The 8592-nt window shown below is 53.5% G+C and overlaps 1 pseudogene; it reads left to right on the plus strand.

Moving 5' to 3' along the window:
* Positions 1 to 1873: 1873 nt before the first annotated feature.
* On the plus strand, positions 1874 to 3438 carry LOC105501222 (annotated as a pseudogene).
* Positions 3439 to 8592: the final 5154 nt, after the last annotated feature.

Raw genomic sequence — 8592 nt, forward strand, 5'->3', positions numbered from 1 at the left:
CTAAACGTCAGTTTCTTATGTGTGTAGTTGAATGATAATTCACAGTAGTATGATATTGTTCTGAAGATCAAACAGAAGAGTATATATGCTTTGTAAACTAAAGTTCACAAATATGAGTCCTCCCAGTTGTTATCAGTGCCTGGTGAGGATGGCGGATGGTGAACCTGGCCACATAGGCACAGCAGTTATTGCCAGCAACCGGGGCAGAGGGAAGCCTCCGGGGTAATTCTCCGAGAGTTAAACTGGGTGGTCAAACCCACACAGGAAGGGTATAGAGGTGGCCCAAGAGACTATCCGTAAATTTGAAGCTGAAAAGATGTGGAAACGTCCAAGTTTAGTCACAGCGACGAGGGTGTACACAGAGAGGCAGGACTGGTCTGTGATCGTAACTGGAAATAAGAAGCCCGAGCGTTTGAGCCCTGTTTGGAGAACGACTGTGGTCATCAAAAAGTGATTTTGGGCAGAAAGCCAGAAAAAGAGAGGGAATGTTTCCATGCGATCCCGCAGTTCCTGGGGGAGCCCTACCGCATATCTGGTGAACAGGGACACTTTAGGCACCAGGGAGGCATGTTCTTTTGGAGGACAGGGAACTTCAGGGGGCCTCCCTGATGACGTCCGGTGACACTTCACAAGGATGGATGAACCATCATTTGTTCTGAATCCAAGCCCACTGAGGTGCCTGGAGACCTAGCCAGCATCCCAGAGAAGCACGATATTTGGCAGACCCGCATACTGGACACTCTTTCCATTCATCACAGTCACAGCTAACATGCTTGGCACAGGCACCGTTCTAGCACGTGTGTGTGTCTGCCAAATATTTGTGAGGTTGTCTCACAACAGCTCTGTGAGAACCTTACATACTACATTGACGTTATGCTTTCTTTTTCAGTCTCCTGGAAGTTTGTTTATCATGAATCAGTTCCCCGAAGACAGACTGCCTCTGATTCTACAGACAGAAGCAAGCTTCGGAGTCTGAAATCAATGAACGAACTACGGATTGTGGCGACCCCAGCCCTCACATACACACTTTCGGGGGCTACTCCTTTTTGAGGACCTGATGTGGGGTCCAGGCAGGCACTCGACTGGACGTCTCTACATTGGCTGTGGACATAGTGGTTGGTACTGGTGATGGTCACAGCTTACCCATGATGTGGCACATCTGGTGGGAGCCTCAGGCCGGGAACACCCTGGGGTGGGGAAGGGATCTCTGCGAAGGGAGAGGGTCTGCAATCCAACAAGCGATGGCCTGGGGCGGCTTCAGGGAGTAGGGAGGGGCTGGACCGACGCCGGAATCCCACATATATGTGTAACGCATTGGAGTTCGCACTTGTGCGACCATGTTTCACTATCGCCTCCTGGACTTCTCAGGAGTCTCCTGACTGCTCTCCGTAGAGCAACTCCAGCTCACTTCAAGTCACCCGCCACCCAGCAGCTAGAGGGATCTTTCCGAACATAAATTCCCTCTCGCCACCACCTCCCTCCTTCACACCGTGCCCAATCTAAGTCCCTTCAGGAGAGAGACTCAGGCCTGCAGAGAGACGCTCCAAAGCCCTGCAAAGTCTGGCCCCGCCGCGGCACCCTCAGAGCCCAGCGTGTAGAGCGCGCCTCCTGCCTAAGCGACGGTCGTTCCCCGCGACTCAGCCAAGCGGCATCCGCACACGCTCCTAGCCTAGGAAGCGCATCAAGGGAGCCCGCTCAAGCTGAAGCACTGCACAAGCTATGTCGTCCTTCTCTCCGCCGCGAATGCGGGCAGGATGCTAGCGAAAGACCTGGCAAAGGGGGCGCCGAGGGGGCGCAGTCGGGACGCTGAGCGGGCGAGGAGGGGACAGGGAGAGGGACGCAGAAGGTACGCGGTCGCGGCGCGGAGTGGGGCATGGGGAGCTACCCCAGAGGCGCGTGGACCGAGCGCGTTCGAGGCGCGGAGCCGGAGCGCGCCCCCCGTGTGGCCAGGGCGGGAGGCGCGACGGCCGGGGCCCTGGGAGCGGTGGGAAGCGCGCGGCGCCCGGGCTCTCAGCGTTCCCTGGCCTGCCCCGGCTCGCTCGGCTTTGATGACTGCTTCCGCTCCCCATAAAGGCCTGTTTCATGGCCAACGCCAGCATGGGCTTTACGTCTGCCCTCGGGCTCCCTGCGGGCGGCAGAGGGCCGTGGCGAAATTCCCCTTCCGGCCAGGCCGTTCTGGCTCTAAAGGGAGGTCCAGGGAGTGTGTGCGGGCGGCGTGCTCGGTGCTGCGCTTTGTGCCGAGCTCTGTTAATTGTATATCCCGGTTTCTGTCTCTGGGTGCGTTTCCCCGGCCCTGGCCTTGGCCACTTCCCCTCTTTGAGCGTGGGCACTGTGTTTATTAGTTCATTTCCCATCCCCACACCAAGCACTGCCTGGCACAGAGCAGGCACTCAGCAAAGGCTTGCGGGATGCGCAGACCAGCCCATTTAATGCTCGCAGGTGCCCTCTGCGGTGGGCATTACTATTTCCAGCATTCTCGCGAGGGATCTGGAATCCGCGGGGGTCCCCTGCCCAGGATCGTGCAGCCTGTGGAAGGCAGCAGGGGCTGAGGTGCCGAATGGATCGAATGAGCTTCTCAGGGGATTCCCTGAGCTTGGTGAACGAAGAACCCACCCTGAGGGTCAGGCCTAACCCCACTGCCAATAGCAGAGCAGCACTAGGCGGAAATGGGCTGCCTGTGCCTGGCACCGGGAGCCGCAGAGGCGGCCACCCCTGTGGAGGTAGCGCCCGCAGTGCCGAGCTCCTGTGCCTGGGAGGACGCGGGCACTGGGTGACCTGCAGTCGGGGCTGCTCCCAGGCAGAGCTCCCTGGCTTTCTCACAGCGCGGCTCGCAGGAAATGCTGTACCATGGCACAGTGAAGTAAGGCGATGGCTGCTCTCAGCCAGAGGCGGGGCTGGGGGATGGGGGCCACAGATGTCCCGGGAGCCCCTGGACCCTCTGGAGGGTCGGGCGGGGGAAGGGAGATTTCTGTCTTGACCACACACTTGTAACCCATTCTTGGCACACCGGGGTACCTTGCCCGCAGGTAGTGCTCTGTTCTCGGGGAGAGGGCACAACCTCTAACCCTCTGACCGAGGCTCTCTGTCTCTCACAAGGAGCCCCCAACACACTGGTTTTCCTCACAGCCTGCCCCAACTGCTCATCGGAACCTGGAGCCCCCTTCCCTGCCCCAACTGTCCCTCTGCGGACCCCATTACCCTACTTGCTGTCAAACCCAACTGCCCTATCCTTTATGCAATGGTGGTGAGCATAGGCTATGGAGTCAGATGGCCTAGGTTCAAATCCTGGCTCTGCTACGTTCTGACTCTGTGACCTTGGGCCAGTTTCTTTACTTTCTGCCTCAGTTTTTCTCATCTGTAAAATTGAAGGAATGGTGGCATCTATCTCATAGGGCGGCTGTGGGGGTTATAGCAGGCACACTGCCACAGGCACAATGAATGTCAGCTCTTGTTGCCAACCTCCCCCACACAACACACAGCTTAGTAACTTTACCCTCACCCGACACATAACACCTAGCTTGTCCCTCATAATGAGCTCTCAGCCTAAGCCTAAATCAGTGCCTTCAGCAAACCTGTGGCGCAGGGCAGGTGGTAAGGAAGACAAGATCCTGGGGAAGACTCACTGACTCCACAGAGGCAGTACTGGCTGCAGCTGGGATTTGGCCCAGACGTTTAAGAGTCGAGGACTAAGCAATGCCTGCATTGTCTGCTATGTGCATATGTCCAGTAGGACAGCAGTGTCAGGCCACTGGCCAGTGGGGACCATCCTCTGAGCTGGTTATACCCTAGGAAAGAGTCCACCCCGTCCTTCATGTTCTATCACTGCTCGGCCTAGCTAGGCCGGGCACATGGGCCCAAGCCCCACCCTGGAGATGGTGGTTGGAGCAGTGTTTGAGGTCACAGATGGAGGAGTGCGACCTCCAGCCCAATTTCGACTCTGCCTCTTTGCCAGTTCAGTCTTGCCCAAGTCACGTGGGTTCTCCAAGCCTATGATCTCCTCTTTAAAACAGAAGGGAGAGCTGGGCATGGTGGTTCATGACTGTAATCCCAGTGCTTTGGGAGGCTGAGATGGGAGGATCGCTTGAGGCCAGGAGTTCAAGACCAGCCTGAGTAACATGATGAGACCCCCCATCTCTCCAAAACAAAAAAAAAGAAGAAAAGAAAACACTTTGGTTGTTTTGTTTTTTGCTTTTGTTTTTAATGAGCAGGGCATGGTGGTGTGTTCCTGTAGTCACGGCTACTCAGGAGGTTGAGGCGGGAGGATCAGTTGAACCCAGGAGTTCAAGACCAGCCTGGGCAACACAGGGGACCCTATCTCTATAAAAATAAATTAAACAAAATGGAAGGGAAACAGTCCATCTCTATGCCAGGTGCTTGGTCATGGGGGAAGGAAGGGGAAGAGGCAGAGAAGGAAGCAGGAGAGGCAGCACCAACACCTCTTCCCACCTGGGGGAGATCCTGCTCTCTCACTGGCTGGAGCTGGGTTTGCCAGAAAGTCAGATGTGGCCAGTCATCTCTCTCTTGCCCCACCTGAGGTGAGCTCTAACTATACCTTCTCCATCTCAGAAATAAATGTGGCCTTTGGGTGGGGTCACTCGACAGTCAACTCCCCTGCTTCCCATGAGGCAGAGTTGCAGAACTCTAGATTCAATCCCTGCTGCACCAGTCCCTTACTAATTATGTGACACTGGACAAGATGTAGCCTCTCTAGCAGTGGCCAACTTTGTTTGGCTCTTATTACATGCCAGGCCCTTGGGCAAGCACTTGCCCCCATCCCTGCAACAACCCTACGAAGTAGCCCATCTCACAGGCAAGAAAACTGAGGTTCCAAGAGGTCATGAATGTAAGTTGCCACAATCACACAGCTGGCAAGTGGGAGAGCTAGAAGGTGGATGGTGGCGGAGTCTGGGCATTGGCATGTCACCCTCCCGGAGCACTGGGATGGGGAAAGGAGGCCTCTGTGGAAAGTCTCTGTCCTACACAGGTGGGAACTCAACGCTGGTTCTGGGTTTTTTGCCGCATCTCCTGTCGCAGGAAACCAAACTGTGGTTCCTCGATCTCACCACAGGGTGTCTCCACGTCATTACTGAACCACCGAGGCCCAGGCTACCTCTGGCGCAGCCCCTCCTCCTGTGGGACTGGCTCCTGTGGGACTGGCCCTCCTGCTCCGCCAGTCCTCCAGTCCTCCACTCCTCCACTCCTCCAGTCCTCCTGTGGGACTGGCTGCAGCCCTCCTGCTCCCGTGTGGCCTGTTTGTGCCTGTCTTGTCTTCAGCGGGGACAGGCTCTGACTCCTCTGGGAAGCGTGAGGGCTGTCACTGACCCACACCCTCTGCCTTGTGGGGTTTGGCGGAGTGGCGTGGAACAGAAGTGCTGCTTTTCATGTGGCCTCCTATCTGCCTCCCCCAAGTTCCCCCACACTGTCCTGTGTCAGGAGTCACAGTCAGCACCTCAGTCTCCAGGAGTCACGGCGACAGAGCTGTGGTGAGATCCCACGCCCTCCCATGGGGGGCCTTGACCTGCCTGGAGAGGGGGGCTCGTGCCACCTGCATGGGGCCCCTCCTGAATCTGGCTTGGTAACTGCGGACTTCTGTGTTGCTTCCTCTTCTCTGCAGCCCATGCTGCTGTGAACGTCCCCCTGTGAGAGTTGTTAGAAGGGGGGTAATTACCTCCTTTTGGAAGTTTCATTGAGACCATGTAGGTAAAAAACATCTTGCAAGCTCTTTATTGCAATAGAAATGTTGCTTGCCAAAAATAGGGAAATGGGGGCAAGGCCAAATGACTGTCCCAAAGTCACTCAGCAAGTCAGTGGTGGCCACCGTCTTCCTGATCCCAATCTAGCAATTCTCCCAAGAAATCACACTTGACTTTGGGGTGGGCCTCCTCTGTGTGAACCTAGTCCAGGACATTGAAAGGGCACAGAACAGAGATCCTGGGGAGGAGGAGAAAGCTGGGGATGAAGGAGTTAAGGGGGCCTGGAGCCGGGATGGCTGAAGGCTATTAACAGACCAGTATGAGAGGATAAGGCCAGCTAGGGGCCTGGCTTTGATTAGGCCCCCAAGGCCATCTGGAGAACCAGACACTGGAGATGGGTTGGTTTTGTGGGGGCAGATGGCATAAATTATAGGGGCAGAGGGGTTCTTCCCACAGTGCTTCTGAAGGGGGTTGCAGGGTGGGTCCTCTTTCCTAGCAGCCTGGGCCAATCCCATCTGCTCCAGTCTCTGCTGTCTCCCTGCCGGCCGTACAATACCCTCCACAGGAACTGCCCCCAGAGGCATCTGAGAGCATGCTCCAGCACTCAAAGGAAACAGAGACCCTCTGCTGCCTAGACAGGAGCCACATCAGGACGGTGGTACTGCCTGGAGCCATCATATGATGGGCGACCCAACATCTGGCTCAACGAATCCTCAACAGCCAGCCAATTGAGAATGGTCATGGCCCATTTGTCTCCAAGTCAACTATAGGACTTGAACAGTCATCAGATCACACCCCGGATGGTGAGGGGCTTGGTGACCATCCTGTCCAAACACATCAGCAGAAGCCTAGGGATTCACAGCTAACTGACCCCAGTGCTGGACTTGAACCCTAGACTCCTCACACTTGAGCCAGTACATTTTCATGACCACTCACCATCGTCACACAGCCTCTCTGGGTCTCAATCTTTTCATCTAACAATCGCTGTTTGGCCTCCCTCCCAGCTGAAATGGAATGAAACGTCGACTGCAAAAGACTTTGAAAAGTTAAAACCACAACAAGTGACTGCAGCATTATTGCAGTTTTGTGAGCAGAAGTTGGGGAGCCCATGGAGTTTCCCAGGAATGGGCTAGTGGTTCTGCTCTGTGGAGGAGGCCAGCTGACGCCACTGGCCCTCACAGGCCCTCTTCATCTCAGCTCTGTTCAGGGACTCAGGTAGTGCTCAGCCTGAGCACAGTCGTTAGGAGGGTGGGTCATTCTGAAAACAAAAACCTCTCTTTGTTCTTCCAAAGCCCATCAAACATGATTTTCAGTCACCCCACTGGAGGAGTTATCCCCATCATTGTATCCCACTCTTGCAAGGGATAGGAAGTAGGATGTGGGGAGCAGGGATGGAGTGTTGACAACCAATTCTTCCACCACTTTATATACACTCTTAACTAGTCAGAAAACAACCGAAGCAATGTCTGGCAAGCTCGAGGTACGTATCTTAAATGCAGCAATTTCTCTTCTAGAAATCTACCCCTCAGTTATATTAGCACAGATGTCTTTGTACAAGACTGTTCATTGCAGCTTTGTTTGTAATAACAAAGACTGAAAGCAACCTAAATGTCTATCATTAGGGGATGGAGCAAATAAATTGTGGTACCCATACTATATAACACCAGGCAAAGAATGAAGTAGATTTATATGTGTATACAAATGCAGTCGATTTATGTTACATAAATATATTGTTACAAACAAGTCGTATATGGAACGGTGGAGATACTATGTTCCTGTTTATGCCCAAGAAAAGAAGGTACATGTAAAGCATAAGAAATTTCTGAATGATACCCAAATTCTGTTAATAGTAGTTGCCTCCAGGTTGAGAGACAAGTGACTTCTGGTAAAGAGGGACTTGCTTTTCATTATATTCCTATTTTAGAATATGCATATGTTCCACTTTTTCAGTTAAATGGAGAAAGAGAGTTAAAAAAAAAAAAAAAGAAGTCTGTCTAGAAAAATAACTGCTTGGATGTAACCACATTTCTGCACTCCATCCACCTTCTGCCTTCCAAGTCTTGCCCCTGCTCCCTTGCACAGCTCTGACCCACTCCAGCCAATAAACCTCAGCTTTCACCATAGCCACAAGCCTTGGGGAAAGCTGCCCTTCATTCTGCAAGGACTGAGGCCTCCATGTCATGCCCAACTGCAAGAAGACTCAAGGGTCCCTGTACAAGGATCTCAAATGCTTGGAAAAAGGGCGTTACCCCAGGTGACGCCCTTTGTGCAAGCCAAGGGGCTTGGTTTCCTATTAAGCCCATGGAAGGAGTGGCAGTTAAACACCAAGCTTCAAAGAGTTGAGGATTTTCAAAAATCGCTTTTGGGAATCTGCAGCTTTTATTAGAGGTGTCAGACATTAACGAGGGCTCTGGATTATTCCCAGCCTGCAGAGCCCTCTCTTCCTCTCTTCTCCGCCCCCACTCATTCCAGCAACCAGCTTCCCCGCTTTGATGAATCAGGAGAGACTGAGAGTTCAAGGGGGTATTTCTGTCCCACTCTCAGCCCACCTTCTCCCCCTTTTGCTTCAAGAAGGTATGGAAGCTGAAAGGACCCAAGAAAGGGGAAGAGGGGAGCGAATCCAAGGGAAGGGCTGGGGAGCAGGTTCAGACAGAGGCAAAAGAATCCAGCCTTGCTTACTTGCTCCTCTGGAAACGGTTTCATGGCAAAGAATTAGGAATTCTGGAGCCGACCCTATGCCAGCTGGGATGAAACCCTCAATGCACAATCGCCCCCTCTGGGCAATGATCATGCTCTTAGATATTTTGAGATCCTTAAATGGAAGGAGTTGTAGGAACTCCATTTTGTCCAAATATGTAGTTACATATGAGCTTTTCTTGACCGCATTTTCAATGCTGGT

The sequence above is a fragment of the Colobus angolensis genome, unplaced genomic scaffold (assembly GCF_000951035.1).
Source record: "Colobus angolensis palliatus isolate OR3802 unplaced genomic scaffold, Cang.pa_1.0 Scaffold7, whole genome shotgun sequence".
NCBI lineage: Eukaryota > Metazoa > Chordata > Mammalia > Primates > Cercopithecidae > Colobus > Colobus angolensis.